This window comes from Bos grunniens, chromosome 1 (assembly GCF_055505025.1).
Source record: "Bos grunniens cultivar Pamir isolate PY7600 chromosome 1, Bosgru_T2T1.0, whole genome shotgun sequence".
Lineage (NCBI taxonomy): Eukaryota > Metazoa > Chordata > Mammalia > Artiodactyla > Bovidae > Bos > Bos grunniens.
Genome location: NC_141165.1, coordinates 71,699,887 through 71,721,260, shown reverse-complemented (window position 1 = coordinate 71,721,260; position 21,374 = coordinate 71,699,887). Strand labels below are relative to the sequence as shown.

The 21,374-nt window shown below is 38.4% G+C and overlaps 1 long non-coding RNA gene across 4 annotated transcripts in view; it reads right to left on the bottom strand.

Moving 5' to 3' along the window:
* The window catches only part of LOC147379598 (uncharacterized), a 436,432-nt gene that overhangs the window by 54,664 nt on the left and 360,394 nt on the right, over positions 1-21,374 (bottom strand). For 2 of the 4 annotated variants that reach the window (XR_015162174.1, XR_015162162.1), the window contains one exon: positions 3,092-3,808. The exons of 1 other annotated variant lie outside the window; for it this stretch is intronic. This is a non-coding gene — a long non-coding RNA (uncharacterized LOC147379598). Of the gene's footprint in view, positions 1-3,091; positions 3,809-11,506; positions 14,832-21,374 lie in introns of those variants that run through there. One more of the 4 variants, XR_015162170.1, reaches the window with a different exon arrangement.

Here is a 21,374-nt window from a genome sequence, read left to right as displayed (position 1 = left end):
ATCTGACATGAAATAAATGCTATTAATGTGGTATAATTCTGTAAATAATTTTATACATGAAGTCGTTTGAATATTGCAGCTCTTTCATGCGGCAGTCTATCAGTTTGATCTAATACACATTCCAACACACTATCTGGTAACAACACATCAGAAATTATGCCATCATAATTTGCCTTTTACAAAGACAAGCAGCGATACTTGAACATTTCAAGATTTTAAAAACCTTCCACATAAATTTGCTCTTTGCAATTCTGTGAATTTTTGTTTTAGTTTTTGATAATAAGATTGATATTATGAACTCTAAGTCATGGTAACTTTAACTACAAAATATACCCTCTCACCCCTATCCCAGGAGCCAAAGAAGATGCCAGCAGCAAATAATGTTTGTCTATTTACTTTAAGTAAGACACTGCTTCTTTCATTCAGTTGCTCAGTATCCAAGATTATATAACAGCAGAGAATAGCATACACTGAGGAGGAAAAGCTTAAAGCAATTAGTTTCCTTCTAAGTACCTTCGGCCTCCTTATTTAGGTTTTTAAAAAATAGGCAATCATACAATGAATTTCAAGCAGCCATACAAAGCGCTTAAAAAACTGTTTCTACAGTCTTAATTTCCTTTCATCCTTGTACACATAAAAGAGAGGAAGTAGCCATCACGTTCATGTCCTAAAATTGATCACTCAGTCCAGAAAGTTTTCTATGCTTTCCACCTAGGTTTTTCTTTTCAAGGTACACATGAGATATTTCCAGTTCTGATACAGAAAACCACAAGATAAAATGTCGACTTGTCTTGCACATTCCGGGTGCCTCCCTAGACTCCCGCCACTCTCCCAGCAGAGCAGAATGAATATCTGTGCTAACCACACATTTCAGGACAAAGGAACTAATTCATGGGGGAGGGGAGACCACACACCATTTATAAGGTTTGCTCAGTTTACAAGAAAACTATTGTCAATGCTTTGTTGATTCATTATGAATGACCCTGCGTGACAAATAACAAGCGGCTACCTCCTTGCTTGAGCCTCACCACAATGCTGCCTGCGTTTGAGAACAGCCTAGGATCTGCTGGGCTAATTGTTATTTAAGGAAAATGGAGCTGTAGGTACAGGAGACGGTTCTGATCACAGACAGAGCCATTGGGTTGAAGATTTGATGAAACTGTGGCCCTGGTACCCAAAAGATCACACACAATAGCACAGTGCTTGCTATTTGCTGTACGAAACTCTGATGTGAAGAACCAAATTCCACTAGAGGGAGTGAAAAGAGCCCAGAAAGGATCATAGAGATGCTGACTCTAGGCAGGGTCCCACCACTAGGACGTTTCAGTCACTACGAAATCTTCTTGTCTCCCCACCTACAAAATGGGACTAAAATATTTTTTTTTGAAGGAAAATCACCTTAAAATCTTTTGTTGGAAAATGCTATACAGCGCACAAGTATTATCTTCATCATCCATTGAACCTTTGTACTTTTTCCCTCTGTCCCGAGGGAAATAATAAATTGACATATTTTCTGTCATCAGAGATCCTTTTAAGACCACAATGTGATTGCACTCCAGTACATCTCACACTTATCCCCATTAAAAACACACAAAAGGGTGAAAACAGGGAAAGAAATAGGTAGGCATAAAGGGCGGCTCAGATATCCTGTTGTACAACATGGGCGCTCTCTCCTAACCTGCCCCAGCCCCCAAGACGGGGAGCATAGCCACGGCACAAAGAAGCTGGCAAATGGGCTCTGCCTAGGTGCCGGTTGAAACTGGCTGCTCGGTGGGGAGAGAACACAGATTGCTCTCCTGAGTGGCCATTTGATTGCTGATCAGCCATGTGTTCCCCTACTGCTCCAACAACCCTGAACGGTGCCCCTTATCTTTTTAAGTGGTTGGCTTAGATGGAAACACAGGAGAGAAATCCGTCCCCTCAAAGGGCCCCTACATAGTAGCGCTGTAGCAGTTTCTTTCTTTAAGGAATAAAGGAACCTTAAAAAATCAGCCCAGACCTCCATGGAGAAAAGTTCCTTGGTGGCCCGAGGGAGAAAGCAAGCTTGCCCTTTCCCTTCCCATCTCCTTCAGTTCTCTCTGCTATGGGATTTCCCAGAGCCACGAAGTGGGTTTCAGAGGAGAAAGAGGAGAGCTTTTTAAGGTGGTGGGGAAACTGGCCCTCTGACAGGTTGCTGAGGAAATGTTACTTGGTAAACCTGTATGGCGGGCGGTCTGGCAAGTCTACCCAAGCCAACTCCCAGGTTTCTATTCTACAGCTCTGTTCCCACATGTGTGAAATGTCACATGTACAAGGTTGTTTACTGTAGTACTATTTGCAGTAATAAAGACTGGTGACACCTTAAAGGCCCGTCAACATGGGTTGGTTACATTATGATACAAGGATACAAGGAAATAACACACAATGTATTAATAAGAAAGAGTGAGGATGATCTTCAAGATATAATGTTAAGAGGGAAAAACAAGCCACAGAAGAATATGAACTATAAAAGACCTCTGTTAAAGAAGGGAAAAGATTGATTGATATTGCTTTCAGGCTGTATGAGAGTAGGTAGGGCTCTTGCTTTCTTCAGTCACCCCCGTGTCCTTAAGGATGGGAAATACTTTCAAGTGAGAAAAGGTCTGAAATAAAGTTGCAGTAAATGAGGGAGAGCAAGAGAGTCAATAATAGATTTGGGGAAAAAACAAACAAACAAATCTGGATACTAAGTCAGTCAGACAAAGACAAATATTTTATGGTATCATTTACCTGTGGAATCTAAAACATAATACAAATGAATTTGTTTACAGAGCAGAAACTGACTCACAGACATAGCAAACAAATTTATGGTTATCAAAGGGGAAAGAGGAAAGGGATAAATCAGGAGTATGGGATTAACAGATATATGCTACTATATATAAAATAAACAACAAGGATTTACTCTATAGCATAGGGAACAATATTCAATATCTTATAAAAACTTAAAATGGAAAAGGATATATATATATGTGAAAAGAATCTGGACTCAAAGTTGTATTTAGAATTGATAGAAAATTTAATGAAAAAATACTAGTAAATACTAACAGTGGGATCAAGAGTGATTTTCCCCTTCTTTTTCCTTTCATCTGCTTGTCAATTTTTCTATGAGGAAGCACTTATTTAACAATTTTACAACAAAACAAAATAGAACATTGGATGTTGTTAGGAAGACTTGAATTGAGGAGGCGAATGAGAAGAAGGCAGGTAGTGCATCTCACTGGTCAGTGTTCCTCCAGGTTTATGCTGTGAGCTGGCCTTAGGGTGCCCTAAGAAATCTTTCTGGGCTTCAGCAACCACTCTATACCAATTCCACCATGAAGAACATGCAGTCATACTTCCACTATGGAATCACCTGGGAGCTGCCCTTAGGACACAGTCAACCATGTGTTCCAAAGAAACTGACAAATCATTCAAAGCAGTGTTGACTTTCACTGGTATTGTTTCCATTGACTTGCAAATATGTGCACTTGTGTGGGACAAAAATTCCTACACACACTGCCTTTGGTTACACAGAAACAGCTGAGGGCAAACAAGGTGGTGCTTAGCAAAGTCGGGACCCTATGCTTGGCATCCTCAGGATGCCCCTCCTAGTTGATTCCCCAGGGTTACAGAGATATTTTCCTTTCTCTTTCCTGTCTTTCTCTGAAACCTGGAGCCCATCCACATGCATCTTTCCAGCAGGTCCCCACTCTCCACATCTTCTCCTTTCCCCCTTCTCCTAGGTGGTGGTGGTGGTTGGGGGAGTCTCTTTTGCCTTCCGCTCTGTCCTTCCCCAAGCCTGGCTTTCTTTCTGTATTGAGAGATTCAATCCTATGTTAGTTAATATCAAATAATACTGGAATCATAACTCACTTTTCCTAAAGCCCTAGGTTTTCTAGCCTATGGGATGCTATGTGAATTTGAAAATGTTAGAATATATATTTTCAAAGTCTCTGATGTGGAAGCATATTGTTTGGCAATAAAACAATTCCCTACTTCTCCGAATAATTTAAGTTACAACCAGAGTTTGTCTGTTTGAGAGTTTCCCAAAGATTCCTTAGAAATTAACAGGACTCCAGAAAAATAATGATCAAATGGGTTAGGAAAACTTACCTCCTATATTGCCCTCAAACAGCTTCACCAATAATGGTGGTTATTAAAGGCTAGGTAGAGTTCTATGATAAAATCTTTTATATCAAAATTTCCTATATTTGTTATGCTTTTTACCTTCCTCTTCCTTTTTATAGAGTTCCATTATTATATCATGAACTAATGATTCACAGTTTGATACTGATATAATCAATTCCCTTAAAAGTCAACATTCCCCCCAATATTATTATTGTTATTATTTACCGAGTACATTTTGTTAAGTTCCTGATAAGAATAACCTTGTTTAATCCTCACCATAACTATATGACATAAGTACCATCCATTTGACAGATGAGGAAAAGGAGGCCTTGAGAAAATGAAAAAAAAAAAATTCCTCAAAATCAAACCACCATTAAATGGCACAGTCGGATTCAGTTGTTTCTGTCTGATTCTGTAGACTTGTGTTCCTCTTCTCAGGGACTTATGAGAGTCTTTCTTGATGGTGTCTGAATCCATATTTGGATCCGATTTCTAAGGAGTGGAAGCCTGGAGGGTGACAGCAGAAGGGGGAAGGGGAAATACAAGGCAGGAAAAACAGGGGCCCTGGCATGGCAGCTCCTCCCCACCTGGCAGTTCTTCCTTTAGTTATTTTATGGTTTCTCAAATGAGCTTTGGTTTCCTCATCTGAAAAATGGACATACTGATATTTCTCGGGATTGTTATAAGGCTTTAAGTTAAAAATCTATAAGTGCTTATCAGTTCAGTTCAGTTCAGACACTCAGTCGTGTCCGACTCTTTGTGACCCCATGGACTGCAGCATGCCAGGCCTCCCTGTCTATCACCAACTCCTGGAGTTTACCCAAACTCATGTCCATTGGGTTGATGATGCCATCCAACCATCTCATCCTCTGTCATCCCTTTCTCCTCCCACCTTCAATCTTTCCCAGCATCAGGATCTTTTCAAATGAGTCAGTTCTTCACATCAGGTGGCCAGAGGATTGGAGTTTCGGCTTCAACATCAGTCCTTCCAATGAATATTCAGGACTGAATTCCTTTAGGATGGACTGGTTGGATCTCCTTGCTGTCCAAGGGACTGTCAAGAGTCTTCTCCAACACCACAGTTCAAAAGCATCAATTCTTCGGCGCTCAGCTTTCTTCACAGTCCAACTCTCACATCCACATATGACCACTGGAAAAACCATAGCTTTGACTTGATGGATGTTTGTTGGCAAAGTACTGTCTCTGCTTTTCAATATGCTGCCTAGGTTAGTCATAGCTTTTCTTTCAAGGAGTAAGCATCTTTTAATTTCATGGCTGCAGTCACCATCTGCAGTGATTTTGGAGCCCCCCAAATTAAAGTCTGTCATTGTTTCCACTGTTTCCCCATCCGTTTGCCAAGAAGTGATGAGACTAGATGCCATGATCTTGGTTTTCTTAATGTTGAGCTTTAAGCCAACTTTTTCACCCTCCTCTTTCACTTTCATCAAGAGGCTCTCTAGTTCTTCACACTCTCTGACATAGGGGTGGTGTTATCTGCATATCTGAGGTTATTGATATTTCTCCCAGCAATCTTGATTCCAGCTTGTGCTTCAGCCAGCCCAGCATTTCTCATGATGTACTTTTCATACAAGTTAAATAAGAAGAGTGGCAATAAACATCCTTGATATATTCCTTTCCCTATTTGGAACCAGTCTGTTGTTCCATGTCTTGTTCTAACTATTGCTTCCTGACCTGCATATAAATTTCTCAAGAGGCAGGTCAGGTGGTCTGGTATTCCCATCTCTTTCAGAATTTTCCACAGTTTTTTGTGATCCACACGGTCAAAGGCTTTGGCATAGTCAATAAAGCAGAAGTAGATGTTTTTCTGGAACTCTCTTGCTTTTTCAGTGATCCAGCAGATGTTGGAAATTTGATTCCTCTGTCTTTTCTAAATCCAGCTTGAACATCTGGAAGTTACCAGTTTACATACTGTTGACATGGCTTGGAGAGTTTTGAGCATTACTTTGCTAGCATGTGAGATGAGTGCAGTTGTGCAGTAGTTTGAGCATTCTTTGGCATTGACTTACTTTGGGATTTGGAGAACGCAATGGCACCCTACTCCAGTACTCTTGCCTGGAAAATCCCATGGATGGAGGAGCCTGGAAGGCTATAGTCCATGGGGTCGATGAGGGTCAGTCGCTGAGCGACTTCACTTCCACTTCTCACTTTCATGCATTGGAGAAGGAAATGGCAACCCACTCCAGTGTTCTTGCCTGGAGAATCCCAGGGACAGGGGAGCCTGGTGGGCTGCCATCTATGGGGTCGCACAGAGTCGGACACGACTGAAGTGACTTAGTAGTAGTAGTAGTAGTACTTTGGGATTGGAATGAAAACTGACCTTTTCCAGTCCTGTGGCCACTGCTGAGTTTTCCAAATTTGCTGGCATATTGAGTGCAGCACTTTAACAGTATCATCTTTTAGGATTCAAAATAATTCAACTGGAATTTCATCACCTCCACTAGCTTTGTTCATAGGGATGCTTCCTAAGGCCCACTTGACTTTGCATTCTAGGATGTCTGGCTCTAGGTGAGTGATCACACCATTGTGATTATCTGGGTCATGAAGATCTTTTTTGTATGGTTCTTCTGTGTATTTTTGCCGCCTCTTCTTAATATCTTCTGCTTCTGTTAGGTCCATACCATTTCTGTTCTTTATTGTACCCATCTTTCCATGAAATGTTCCCTGGGTATCTCTAATTTTCTTGAAGAGATCTCTAGCCTCTCCCATTCTATTGTTTTCCTCTATTTCTTTGCACTGATCACTAAGGAAGGCTTTTCTTATCTCTCTTTGCTATTCCTTGGAACTCTGCATTCAAATGGGTATATCTTTCCTTTTCTCCATTGCTTTTCACTTCTCAGCTGTTTGTAAGGCCTCCTCAGACAGCCATTTTGCTTTTTTGCATTTCTTTTTCTTGGGGAAGGTCTTGTTTCCTGTCTCCTGTACCGTGTCACAAACCTCCATTCATAGTTCTTCAGGCACTCATCTATCAGATCTAATCCCTTGAATCTATTTGTCACTTCCACTGTATAATCATAAGGGATATGATTTAGGTCATATTGAATGGTATAGTGGTTTTCTCTACTTTCTTCAATTTCAGTCTGAATTTGGCAATAAGGAATTCATGATCTGAGCCACACACAGTCAGCTCCCGGTCTTTTTTTGCTGACTGTATAAAGCTTCTCCATCTTTGGCTGCAAAGAATATAATCAATCTGATTTTGGTATTGACCATCTGGTGATGTCCATGTGTAGAGTCTTCTCTTGTGTTGTTGGAAGAGAGTGTTTGCTATGACCAGTGTGTTCTCTTGCCAAAACTCTATGAGCCTTTGCCCTGCTTCATTCTGTACTCCAAGGTCAAATTTGCCTGTTACTGTAGGTATTTCTTGACTTCCTACTTTTGTGTCCTGCTGCTGCTGCTAAGTCGCTTCAGTCGTGTCCGACTCTATGCCACCCCATAGACGGCAGCCCACTAGGGTCCTCTGTCCCTGGGATTCTCCAAGCAAGAATACTGGAGTGGGTTGCCATTTCCTTCTCCAATGCATGAAAGTGAAAAGTGAAAGTGAAGTCGTTCAGTCGTGCCTGACTCTTAGCGACCCCATGGACTGGAGCCTACCAGGCTCCTCCATCCATGGGATTTTCCAGGCAAGAGTACTGGAGTGGGGTGCCATTGCCTTTTCTGTTTGCATTCTAGTCCCCTATAATGAAAAGGATATCATTTGGGGATGTTAGTTCTAGAAGGTCTTATAGGTCTTCATAGAACCATTCAGCTTCAGCTTCTTCAGCATTAGTGGTTGGGGCATAGACTTGGATTTCTGTGGTATTGAATGGTTTACCTTGGAAACAAACAGAGATCATTCTGTTGTTTTTGAGATTGCATCCAAGTACTGCATTTTGGACTCTTCTGTTGACTACAATGGCTACTCCATTTCTTTGAAGGGATTTTTGTCACAGTAGTAGATATAATGGTCATCTGAGTTAAATTCACCCATTCCAGTCCATTTTAGTTCACTGATTCCTAAAATATCGATGTTCAATCTTGCCAGCTCTTGTTTGACCACTCTAATTTACCTTGATTCATGGACCTAACATTCCAGGTTCCTATGCAATATTGCTCTTTACAGCATTGGACTTTACTTCTATCACCAGTCACATCCGCAACTGGGTGGTGTTGTTGCTTTGGCTCCGTCTCTTCTTTCTTTCTGGAGTTATTTCTCCACTGATCTCCAATAACATATTGGGAGCCACCAACCTGGGGAGTTCATCTTTCAGTGTCCTATATTTTTGCCTTTTCATTATTGTTCATGGGGTTCTCAAGGCAAGAATACTGAAGTGGTTTGCCATTCCCTTCTCTTGGATCACATAAAGTGCTTTGTCATCCTGAGCCACTGGTGAATGACATGTATAAATCCCCAAGATATGGTGATAATATCAACTTGGACAATTTTTTAAATCTCTCTGTGTCTTAGTTTCTTCACTTGTAAAAAGGGGATAACAATGTCACCTATATCATAGGGTGATTGTGAATATTATATGTCAAGTTAACACATAGAGCACAGAGGGAACACTATATTTATTATTATTTCCCTATAGCTGGCTAACACCATGGTGGCAGCTCCAGAGAGTACACCTAGAATGCTGTTCATGGAATAAAAAACATCAGACTCTCCACCTCCAAAGATTCTATTGTCTGTAAGTAAGACCATTACTCTTTTGTCCAAACAAGTGCCATATGCCTCAAAAATTTCATGTGCTAGCTAGACTTCATGCGCTAGCCACTCTTCAGCAAAGCCTTTTAGACTTTAAGGGGAGAATTGTAAACAATTTTTAATCTCTTTTTTCAGTGAGTATTGATTGTGGTTAGCCTCAGGAAGCTTTGGGAAGTTTTGGAAATAGCCAGCTACCACTGCCACAGTCACTTTCTACATTGCTTGGCCAGAAGAGAAAGAAGAAATAATCTAGTTCCCCCCACCATCTCACCCTCCACACACAGGATCCTTGAGCCACGGCATGGACACTGTTATGTTATGGCATTATGCCTCGCTATGAATTTGCAGAGCAGTGAGGGAACACTGCTAAGCTGCAAAGCTTCTGAATTTCCATGCAGGTGAGTTCGCAGAAAAAATAGATACGAAAGCAACTAACAAAACTTTGGGATGATGCTGAAGATTTGTGTTTGGAAAATGGAAATAAATTTAACTGGAATTCATAGAATTAGGGTTTCCTGATTAAATGCTTTGGTTACTAGAAAATTTTTTTTGCTTCAGTTCATATTGATAATATTTCTAAATGATATGTTTTATTACAGTTATTTTACAAAATAAAACTTTGACTCATAGAGAAAAATCTATAAAACATGGACAAATATTAAAAATATGAAAACCATGCATAATCACTGTTTGATGTGAGAACCTGTCAATGTTTCAGTATTTTTAATACATATATATTAAGCATGCATCGTACTAGTATTAAGTATACATAATAGTATAACTCTACATCTTTACATAATTTTCATAAAATTGAAATTATACTGTTCTATGTACTTGTTTCATAAATTTGCTTTAAGAGTAATATTATATTCTGAACATTTTTTTGACCTTAAATATTTGCCGAAATTATTTGAATGGCTAAATGAAGTTCCATCATATGCATATACAAAGATTGATTGCAGGAATCTCCTATTGTCAAACATTTACATTGTTGCCAAAATTTTAGTTAAAATTTGAAAGTTACTTATAAACTGTGATAAAAATAGTCTTGTACATAACTTCTAACATGCATTTCTGTTTATGCATTTAAAAGTCCAGGAGTGAAATTATTTGGATTATAAAGGATATGGACATTATAAATACAGCTGACCTTTCTTTTGCCAGTTTAACTCTATAACAGAAAGTAAAAAGGTAGAAGAGCCCAAATTGCATACCACCTAAGTCCCTCCATAAACGAGATCCTGAGCTATTTTTTCGGTTTTAGGTAGGTCTAATTTCTCTCTTCTCCCCTCTCTCCTCCCTTCTCACACTCTTCCCAAAGCCACTTGAGCCCCAGGCATAGTAGCACTTGCTATCGTTGAATAATTCCTAAACTTAATAGATCTGGGCTTTTGCTCCTTCCGCTCTCTCCACCTAGAATGTTCTTTTCAACACAGGCAGGTGCCTGCCCATCCCCCAAGTCCTGTCCAATCCTGAGTAAACAACTTAACCTCTCTAGGCCTCAGATCCCACACCTTTGGAACAGACAATAGTAATATTACTTTCCTCCTAATACTGTTTGAGGATCAATGAGCTAATACAAAGTCCTTAAAATAACATTTGCCTAAATTTAAGAAATACTCAACAAATGTTTGTTAGTTGTTTAATTATTGTTACCTGACACAGTTCATCATCTGTATTATGCAACCAGTTTATATATAATTGCACTCAATTTTTAGAAGACCTGCCAGCTCTAAGATTTCACAAATTGATGGCAGTTGTTAGAATCTTAAAGGGACCACAGAGATATCTAAGTGCGTGTTCAAAGTTTGAAGAGTCACTTGGGGAGTGTGTTAAAAATGCAGATGCCTGAGGCCCACCCCAGTCCTATTAAACCAGAATCTCTGGTGGAAGGCCTAGAAAAATGCATTTTTATCAAGCTCCAGGTGATTATGAAGCACGATAAAGTTTGGGAAATACTCATCATAGTTTGAAATCATAGGTCTGCCAGTGAGAGGACAAGGCCATAAAAGCTTAAATAATTCTCCTTCAATGAAAGTAGAAAAAAGCCATCTAGTTTGTGGAATGAAAGAACTGCCGTATCTCACATCACCAGTGAAACACAAATGATTTCAAGGATGCTTCAATGATGCTGTGGTTCCAAGCTTTTGTACTGGAATAGAGGAAGAACATGAGCTCTGGTCAGGCTTAAAATTTGATTTCAGATCTGTTGGCAGAAAGATTGATCAAAGTTCGACCTAATTGTGGTCTTTCATTTATGGTGAAAACATGAATCCCAATGAAGAATTGATCTCAATCACTGAACAGTGAGTGACACAACTGTAGACACACATCTACACCATGCAAGACAAAGCAGCTTGCTCCCGATGAAGACAGTTCTGTTTTGTCTTGTCTATTTAATTTGACATTTGTCTTTTGGCAGAAGATGCATCACTGAGACAAGGAACAGAGATGATGTCTCCTTCCTTTTGGAACCACATGAAGAAGTTTCATTTTATTTTAGGGGTGAGCGGATGTGTGAGTTGAGGGACGATTTCCTGTGTAATTACTTCTGAGATCCATATTTCCATTTGAGGAAAAGCCATACAAGAAAATGAAGTCCATTCTTAATAAATCAGACTATTCATTTTATTCAAGGACCACTTCTATTTTTGAAAGCAAACATAGCTGATTCTGAAGTCAAATACAACAGTGGTATGAGACTACCACTCCCACTGATTAAATCATGTGATTAGAATAGAGCTCCAATTTTAAATAAACAAAATTAAGGCCTTTTTAAAAAAGATAATGGTACTGAGTTTTCTGGTAAAGAACATATTTCCTAAATGAAAAGAGAGACTTATCCACAATTGCTACTTGCAGAAATAAGAAACTGTAGCATCCACAGGAAACCTCTGAGGCTATTTGTTATGCTTGCCATAGTATTATTATTAAAAAGAAAAATTAACTACCCGAGTGTACATGGCAAATGGGCCCACTGTCTTGTGCCATGGGTGCCTTGTCCCCACACACCAGTGGGACAGGTTCTGGGGAAGGAGTGCCATACGTACATGCTCATCACAGGCTTGGCCAGGTGTCTGCATTGTGGAGAAGGTTTCCAAAAACAGGACTTTACCAATTTTCCTTTTCGTCACAGGTTTGAGACAGAATCCTGCTGCTTTTTGGCATCCTCTCCACAATACTAGTGAAGGACAGAGATGGTGAAGGACAGGGAAGTCTGGCGTGCTGCCTTTCATGGGGTTGCAAAGAATCGGACACAACTGAGCGACTAAACAATAACCATGATACTAGAAGAATATGAGTGACACGGGCCATAAAAGAGTGGTCACAATTGCAGTGTTCATAAGCAACCAAAGAATTTCACCTTGGGACACACAGCCTTTTGGGAATCACTAAGATTATTGTTTCATGTTCTGTATCTTCCTCACTTCCATCTCCACCATTCCCATCCCACCAAATTCCCTCTTGACTCTGCATCACCTCATTCCTTCTTCCTCACAGACTGTAGCAAGTGGTTTCTGTTTGACTTTGGTTTTAAATATTGTTAGGGGCCAAAAGATCGAAATGACCCCAACACCTTGGCTCTGCTTTCTCATTTAACATAATTTTAAAACTCCATTTTAATCTTAAAGATCTCAAAGATACAGTGGCTGCTATAGTTTTCCCTAGCTGCAGAATCAGAATTCATTATACCTGCTTCCATGGGGCCAGGGTGTTAGGTTATGCATCCTTGCACAAATCACAGTATACATTTCCCTGTGTGCTGTACTTCTCAGGCAGCGGATCCAGCTATAGCTGTAATGTATGAGAATGATTTCATCTGCATTGTTTATATTCCTAGCTAATAATCACAAGTGGTATTCTGTGCCATATTTTCACCTGATCTAAAAATTTTATCACAAGTAGAATTAAACTGTTCATAATGGAGCCAGGACAAATACCTTGCAGATACTGAAGGGTTTAATAATATGTGTGATGCATATATTATACCTATGAACTTTGATTTTTTAAAAAAATGGAAATTAACTTTGGTATCCCCAGTTCTTTATAAACCAGTGTTTAAGATGGTTAGACCTGTATTCTGCATTCTCATCTATATATTTCAGTATTAGTTTTGCTTAAAGAAAGGTCTAACAGAAAGTCTCATATTTAGTTATTTTCCACAGTGACTAAGTACTATCTCTGCCATAGGGAAAAGACCATTCTTGTCTATCTTTTGTATGGGAATGAAATTGCCTTGAATCTGTCAAACTTCATCTTGTTATTGTGACCCATCCTCCTAATTTATTTAAACAGTGTTCAATTCTAGTTTTTCAAGCTCAACAAACATGTTATTCTAGGAGCAAGGTCATTTATACAATGTTAAATCATTAGGACAAATCTTAGAAATATATTTAATGTGCAAGACTGGAAATATACTAATGTTAATTTGCTTTTTCAGGCAACATCCCAATCAGCGGTACCTTCTTAAGATTTTACTAGTTTCTATATCACCAAATTATATAAGAAAGAAAAGTTGTCAAAATATATTTAGTCTTTTGCTTTTTGACTTTAGTGTCAAGATTGTTATAGAGGTCAATTAGGTTAACCTGATAAGATGATATTTGCTATTGATATTCCAGTAATGTTTGTAGCAATATTCTAAATGCTAATATATTGATGTCTTGGTGGAAACTACCTGCTTTGGAGATTGTTTGCAAAATAATTTAAGGAAATTAATTTAATTTTCTGTCATACTACTGTCACATGACATATGGCCACATTTAAATAATATTTAATTATTCATTTAATGATTGCATACCTAATTTGAAAACCTTAGATAAACTATGCAATAAAAATGAAAAGAGTGGCTTCCTGGGCATTTAATAACATAAAATACTCATGATAAGTAAAAATTAAAAATGACTATTCCAACCCTTTGAAATGTTATCTAATGTATTATGTGTTAGAGAGGCTCTAGTCTATTTTAAAAATCAATACTTGAATTATAAATAAAAAATTTAGAAATAATTTCATTTACCTTGAAATATCAAATAATCTGAAGGAAAAAATCTATAGCAATTTATTTTTTATGAAAGAGGTATTTGTAGTTACTTTATCATCCACTTTTTTCAGTAAAAAGGGAATTAAACTATTACAGGACACCTTGTTAAGTAATTATATAGCAACATCACTGTGCAATTAAATAGCCATCAGTCCCTGCAGCTGAGAAATTTCAGGTAATTATTCAAAGATAATTTAATAGGAGAATTACTGTATTCAAGCAAGCATTAGCTAGTAATCTACCTCAATTAAAGCATCCAATTAATTTTAGAACCTTGATAACAGTTGCCTTTGGCAGAACTATCCTTTCCCCTCATTTGATCTTACATATACAGTATTCCTTAAACATTGTATAAAGTTAATTTACTTCTTCTAAAAGAATAGTCTATTAATATACTCTCCTAAGAAATTAAACAAATGCAAGTATTAAAAATATTCATTTTTCTTCTCTCTCTCATTTGTACCTTCTAACCTATTATGCAGAAATTGAGCAAGGCAGATTTAGATTCTGGGGCATCAGCTTCCTCCGTTTTCATCACAAAGAGCAGAAAACTTCCTCACAATGGAAACTCCCAGAAGGGGCTTTTGTTTTCAGATTGACTAGCTCATTAGACAAACTATCCTCAGGAAATGTGCCCCTGTGAATTTGGTGGTGATGATGGTGGTAGAAGAAAGTGCATATGAGAAATGCTTCTTGGTTGTTTGAGAGGCTGCTAAATTTGTTGACACTTCAAGCTTTCAAACTTTCCTTAGTAGCCTTCCTGGGTTGGGCTCATTCAAGTTCTACCAGTTTCTTGGATAATTTATTCAGCCTTTTTGAGCCTCAGGTATGCAGCTGCCTGGTCCACCGTAGGACTGCTAAGAGGCCGCGTTCAACCCAATTGAGAGTGTGCTCATATTATCGGTCTTCCAGAAAGGAGAGCAGATGTCCAGTATCTTGAGCTCCCTTCTCTCAAGACTGAAATAAAAAAGTAGTATAAGGTTGATATAATGGGGAAAGTACATAAATTCAGTAGGGTGTATTGTCGGATGATTAGAAATACCAAAACAGATAAATGATTTGTCTCTGGCCATCACTTTCAAAGCTCTGGGAGCTCTCCTAAAAGCTATGGAAACTGGATACCAAAAGACCATGCAGATGTCCACAGATGACTCAGGAACTATTACAGGTTCCAGCTTCCCTCGTGGCTCAGGCGGTAAAGAATCCATCTGCAATGCAAGAGGCCCAGGTTTGATCCCTGGGTGAGGAAGATCCCCTGGAAAAGGGAATGGCTACCCACTCCAGTATTCTTGACTGGAGAATTCCATGGACAAAGGAGACCTGTGCGCTACAGTCCTTGAGGTTGCAAAGAGTCAGACATGACTAAGCGACCAACACTGATTTATACTTCATCTCCCCACATCCTCATTCAGCAGCAACATTTATCTTTGTCTCTAACTTTGTCCTTTGGCTGCCTTTCTACCTTGAGCTCCATTTGGAACCGCTCTACCCCCACACCCCTGCCCTCCACCAGCGTGGGCTGTTTATTCTGCCTCTTACCTACCTTTCTTTTAGGACCCTGCTATTAATATTTCCCTGGTGGCAATTGCATCTGAAGGTAATAAGTCCCCATCTAGCTCAGGTTCCTGAGACCTCACCCAACCCAACCCCCATCTGTCAAAGGAGAGGGACAGAATGGTTGTGAGAGGCCATTGGGCTGGTAACATGGTGCTTAGGCCTGAATTAGGGTGAGGTGAGTGAGGCTGAGTCATGCAAATGCTGGGTCAGAAATGATCTGTTCCTTTGGTATTGCTATTGCACCAGCATCATGTTTTTGATCACTGGAATAGGTAACCAAGTACAGCCCCCCAGTCCTTATCTTCATTTCTCCAAATTTCTGATAAATCCACAATTTAACTTCCTCCACTAAATGTATCATCACATCTTTCCACTTTGGTCATTTTTCTAGGAAGTAAAGAGCAAATCACCCTTCTACTGCAAAACGCTCAAATATGTACTATAAATAGCAAAACTTTCGAAAATACTGATTTATTTTAAGGTAGTTTCATCCTCTACAAGATTTAACATTGTTTTTATGATAGGGTTTAAGGTTTTGGAAATTCATAAGAGAAAAAGATGTTTTGGTCATCCACTTATTAATAATTAACTTCAAACCCAACAAAGGCATTCCTTAATTTGTGGCTTCCCAGTAAAGACTCAGAGTTGAATTTAGCAATTTTTGGTGTTGGCCACATAACAAGGAAGAGGACATACCCAGGGCATCTGGTATCATATCTGGCACATATTAAGTTCAGAGCATATCTCCTACATGAATGAGTCCCTCTGATTTTCTCCCTAGTACCAGGCTTTACCTCTGTGTCTTGGATAGTCTGATCAGTATACAGTTATACTGTCAATTTAATATAGTTGCGTTAACCACTGGACCAATGCACTATTTTTTGTTACCAACAGGAAAGACTAGTCTTTTTAAGGGAAACAAGCAAGCACAAAAATATCAGTTTGAATGTTCTGTATATCAGTCCATTTGGACCAGAAACATTTTTTTAAGTTGAAAAAAATGAAAGAGAAAATAAAACTTCCCAAGAGAAATGTCATGTTCCTTCTCACAAAGAAGTTTATTAGCCATAAACTAATAAATAGAGCAAATATACTGATGAGATCCAAGTTACAATTTGTAAGATTTTTTTCCACTTGTTATGCAGGCATCATAAGCAACTGGCAATATTTACTGTTTACAATATTTACTATCTAGAGTTGTGATCCTATTGACATCCAGAGTCAAATTACACATCTATCAGACCCCTAATGATGAGTGCATTCCCAGTACACATAATCCAAATGATTAAAGTAAGTAATGATTTCTCCAAAATAACCACAAGATGTCCATAGGATTTTATTTGCTGTTATCTCAGCACCTCTTGCTATTCTAATTATTACTGCTTTTGGAGTTCAGTTACCTGTAATTTTCTTTTAGAATTGCAAATGGTATACTTTGCTTTCTTATCATGTCATAGAACTCTGTTATGTATCACATGTTGGAAAAAACCTGCAGAAGATTTAATAAGAAACTTAAGCCCAGTGGATTTTCCACTGCTGCAAACTCCCTGCATCTCTTAAATAAAGCAGCCCATAATTGATTAATAAAGAGCTAAGTAATTTTGGTATTAATATGACCCCCTGGGAGGCCCCCATAATCACAACTAGCAGACCAGTCACAGTATTGCTCAATTACATATCCAGGTAAATAATCTGCAAATTGACAAACCCTATAAGGGGATTTTCAGCATTTCCAATTTGTTAATCCATGATAAATGCCTCTCAGAGGTTGGACAAAGCCCAGGCCCTTTCATATTTTGAAACTCCTGGTTTATTAAAATATTTTAAAGCAGAGTTAGCAAAAGTGTTTTATATTTAAAGTTTAAAATGCTATATTTATAGCACTAATGCCTAATATGTTAGTGCTATAAATATATGTAAAATACAATGCTATATGACTGTCAATATAAAAATTATATTTACAAAAATCGATTTTCAGTGTACCCCAGTTGGTATGACCGGTACCAGGGCAAGAGAGTTTCCTTCTGCCTGATCTGTCAGGATATCTCTGTGTTGAAACTGGTTAGCCCACAGGAGGCCTTCCGTGAGCATGGGGCTTGGGGACCCACTGTCCTCACTCATCCCCATTGGGCTTAACCATGCCTGGTACCTACTAGGTTGCTTCAGTCATGTCTGAGTCTTTGCAACCCTATGGACCATAGCCCGCCAGGCTCCTCTGTCCATGGGATTCTCCAGGCAAGAATACTGGAGTGGCTAGCCATTTCCTTCTCCAGGGGATTTTCCCGACCCAGGGATCAAACCCATGCCTCTTAAGTCTCCTGCATTGGCTGCTGCTGCTGCTAAGTCACTTCAGTCGTGTCCGACCCTCAGCGATCCCATGGACTGCAGCCCACCAGGCTCCTCCGTCCATGGGATTTGCCAGGCAAGAGTACTGGAGTGGGGTGCCATTACCTGCATTGGCAGGCAGGTTCTTTATCACTAGCGCCACCTGGGAAGCCCCTCAGTACTTAAATCATTCATCCTCTTCAAAAGTGTTCTCTAAACCACATCTTTCTTCTCTCCTCAACCTGACCTCCCTGAAGATTAGTGATTATGCCTCGTTGAATTTTAAAAGTGAAGTTTCATTACCACCAACTCCACCTTTTTTTTTTTTTTTTTAGTAAGTAACTAATTTTTCTAAATTTCTTCTATGAGTCTTGGGCTATTTTTACCCTCTGAAACACTGAAATTATCATATTCAGTTCTTGAACTGAAGGACAGTAAATAGAAATACTGTGATTTACATATTATTTTAACCTAAAGAATACATGTGATTGATTTAATCACAGACATAGCACAAAGTTCTCCTGTAAAGAAATATTCCCATTTGCCTACCTCTTTATTAGCCTTTATTTACCTCTTTATTGTAAAAGATACAAAATAGAAAAACTAGGCATACATATAATATCCCTTTTTTAAAAAAAATTGAAGTATAATTGACATATAACATTATATTAGTTTCAAGTACAGAACATAATATTTTCATATTTGAATACACTGTGAAATGATCACAGTAAGTTATCCTCTGTCACCAAAGTTACAAAATATTAAATATAATATTATTGACTATAATCACCATGCTGTACATTACATCTCCATGACCTTTTTTTATGTTCAATTCAACTTCCCATGGCATTTTTATTTTATGAATGAAAGACTGTTCTTCTTGACCTCTGTCACCAATTTTCCCCACCCCCACCTCCAACTGCCTCCCTTCTGGCTATCACTATTTTGTTCTCTGTATCAAGGAGTTTTATTTTGTTTTCTTCATTTGTTTTATTTTTAAACCAGCCAAGGTGATTAATCTTCCCAGTGCTGGATTCCATGACTGAGATACCAATACAGGGCTCGAGCCCCTCAACCCTCAAGGAAGACCTCAGAGTCTGTGATGTCCCCCTGCTTTTCTGGGTCCCACACCAGGGTGTGGTCCTGACTTGAAAATCACTTCTCCCCTCCTACCAGACTCCTTGTGGTTCTTTCTTTATAATCTTGGTTGTAGAAGAGCTGTTCTGCCAGTCTTCATGTCATTCTCAGAGAGAGTTGCTCTATATACAGTTTGACACGTTCATGGAGGGAGGTGGGCTCAGAGTATTCCTATTCCACCATCTTGATCCCACCTCCATCCCAACAAAACCTCCACAATTTTCTGTTTGTTTCACCTCAATTTTACCTTACTTGCAGCTGTACCTCTTCTTCAGTTTTTTTTTTCATCGATATCATTGGTTAAATTTGTTCCTAGGTATTTTATTCTTTCTGATGCAATTATAAATGGGATCATGTTAATTTTTCTTTTGGCTAGTTCATTATTAGTGTATAAAAATGAAACACATTTGTATTGATTTTGCATCCTGCAACATTACTGAATTTGTTTATTAATTTTAACAGTTTTGGGGTGGAATCTTTGGGGTTTTCTGTATAAAGAGTCTTGTTATTTGCAAACAGTGAGTTTTACTTCTTTTTTTACGATCTGAATAGCTTTCTTTCCAATTTGAATACTTTTGTCCCCCTAATGGCTGTGACTGGTTGTCCAGTTTGTTAGCATAAGATTGTTCACAATAGTATCATGATCTTTCACATTTCTGTGGTGTCAGCTGTAATTTCTTATCTTTCCTTTTTATTTTGTTTATTTGAGCCCTCTTTTTATTTTGGCTTGTTTAGCTAAAGGTTGGTCAATTTGGTTTATCTTTTCAAAGAACCAGCCCTTAGTTTCCCATTGATTGCTTTCTCTTGCTTTTTAAGTCTCTATTTCATTTTTTTTCCTACTCCAATCTTTAGTATTTCCTTCCTTCCACTATTTTTGGGCTTCATTTGTTCTTCTTTTTCTAGTCCCTCTAGGTGTGAAGTTAGACTGTTTGAGATTTTTCTTGTTTCTTGAGTTAGACCTGTATTGCTATTCACTTATTTTTTAGAGCCACTTTTGCTGTACCCATCAATTTTGGTATATTGTATTTCTGTTCTCATTTGTCTATCTGTATTTTTAATTTTTTTTTATTCTTCCATGATATACTGGTTATTCAGTAGCATATTGTTTAATCTCTACACATTTGTAATTTTTCCAGTTTTCTTCTTCTAATTGACTTCTAGTTTCATACCACTGTGGTATAAAGAATTTCAATCCTTTAAAATTCATTGAGACTTGTTTTATGGCCTAACATATGCTCTATGTTTTTTTGTTGATCTAGCCATTTATGTAAATGGGGTGTACAAGTCCCCAACAATATTATATTGCTGTCAATTTCTCCCTTTAGGTCTTTTAATATTTGTTTTGTATGTTTTGGTGTTCCTATGTTAGGTGCATACATATTTATAAATGTCATTTCTTCTTGCTGGATTGACTCCTTTATCATTAGGTAACACCCTTGTTTTTCAGTACAGTTTTTGTTTAAAAGTCTATTTTGAAATCCCACTGCTGGGCATACACACTGAGGAAACCAGAAGGGAAAGAGACACGTGTACCCCAATGTTCATCGAAGCACTGTTTATAATAGCCAGGACATGGAAGCAACCTAGATGTCCATCAGCAGACGAATGGATAAGAAAGCTGTGGTACATATACACAATGGAGTATTACTCAGCCATTAAAAAGAATACATTTGAATCAGTTCTAATGAGGTGGATGAAACTGGAGCCTATTATACAGAGTGAAGTAAGCCAGAAAGAAAAACACCAATACAGTATACTAACAGAAATATATGGAATCTAGAAAGATGGTAACAATAACCCTGTATATGAGACAGCAAAAGAGACACTGATGTATAGAACAGTCTTATGAACTCTGTGGGAGAGGGAGAGGGTGGGAAGATTTGGGAGAATGACACTGAAACATGTATAATATCATACATGAAACAAGTCACCAGTCCAGGTTGGGGCTGGTGCACTGGGACGACCCAGAGGGATGGTATGGGGAGGGAGGAGGGAGGAGGGTTCAGAATGGGAAACACATGTGTACCTGTGGCAGATTCATTTCAATATTTGGCAAAACCAATACAATATTGTAAAGTTTATAAATAAAATAAAATTTAAAAAAAAAGTCTATTTTGTCTAATATGAGTGTAATTAGCCCAGCTTTTTATTTCCATTTGCACAAAATATCTTTTTCCATCCCTTCATTTTTCATTTTCCCTCTGTGTCCTTATTTCTGAAGTGAGTCTTTTGTAGGCAGCATGTAGCTGGATCCTGTCTATTAATCCACTCAGCCACTCTCTTTTGATTGCATTGTGTCCTTTAACTCCTTTTCCCTTAGGAATAAAAGTAATATCTTATTTTTATTTATTTTACTATAAGCAAGGATGATCATATTATATTTTTATATATTTATTATCATAAGATTTCTTCTGTAAATTGCCTACTTATTCCCTTTGTCCATTTTTTGATGAGTATTGAGCTTTTCCTTATGGATTTCAA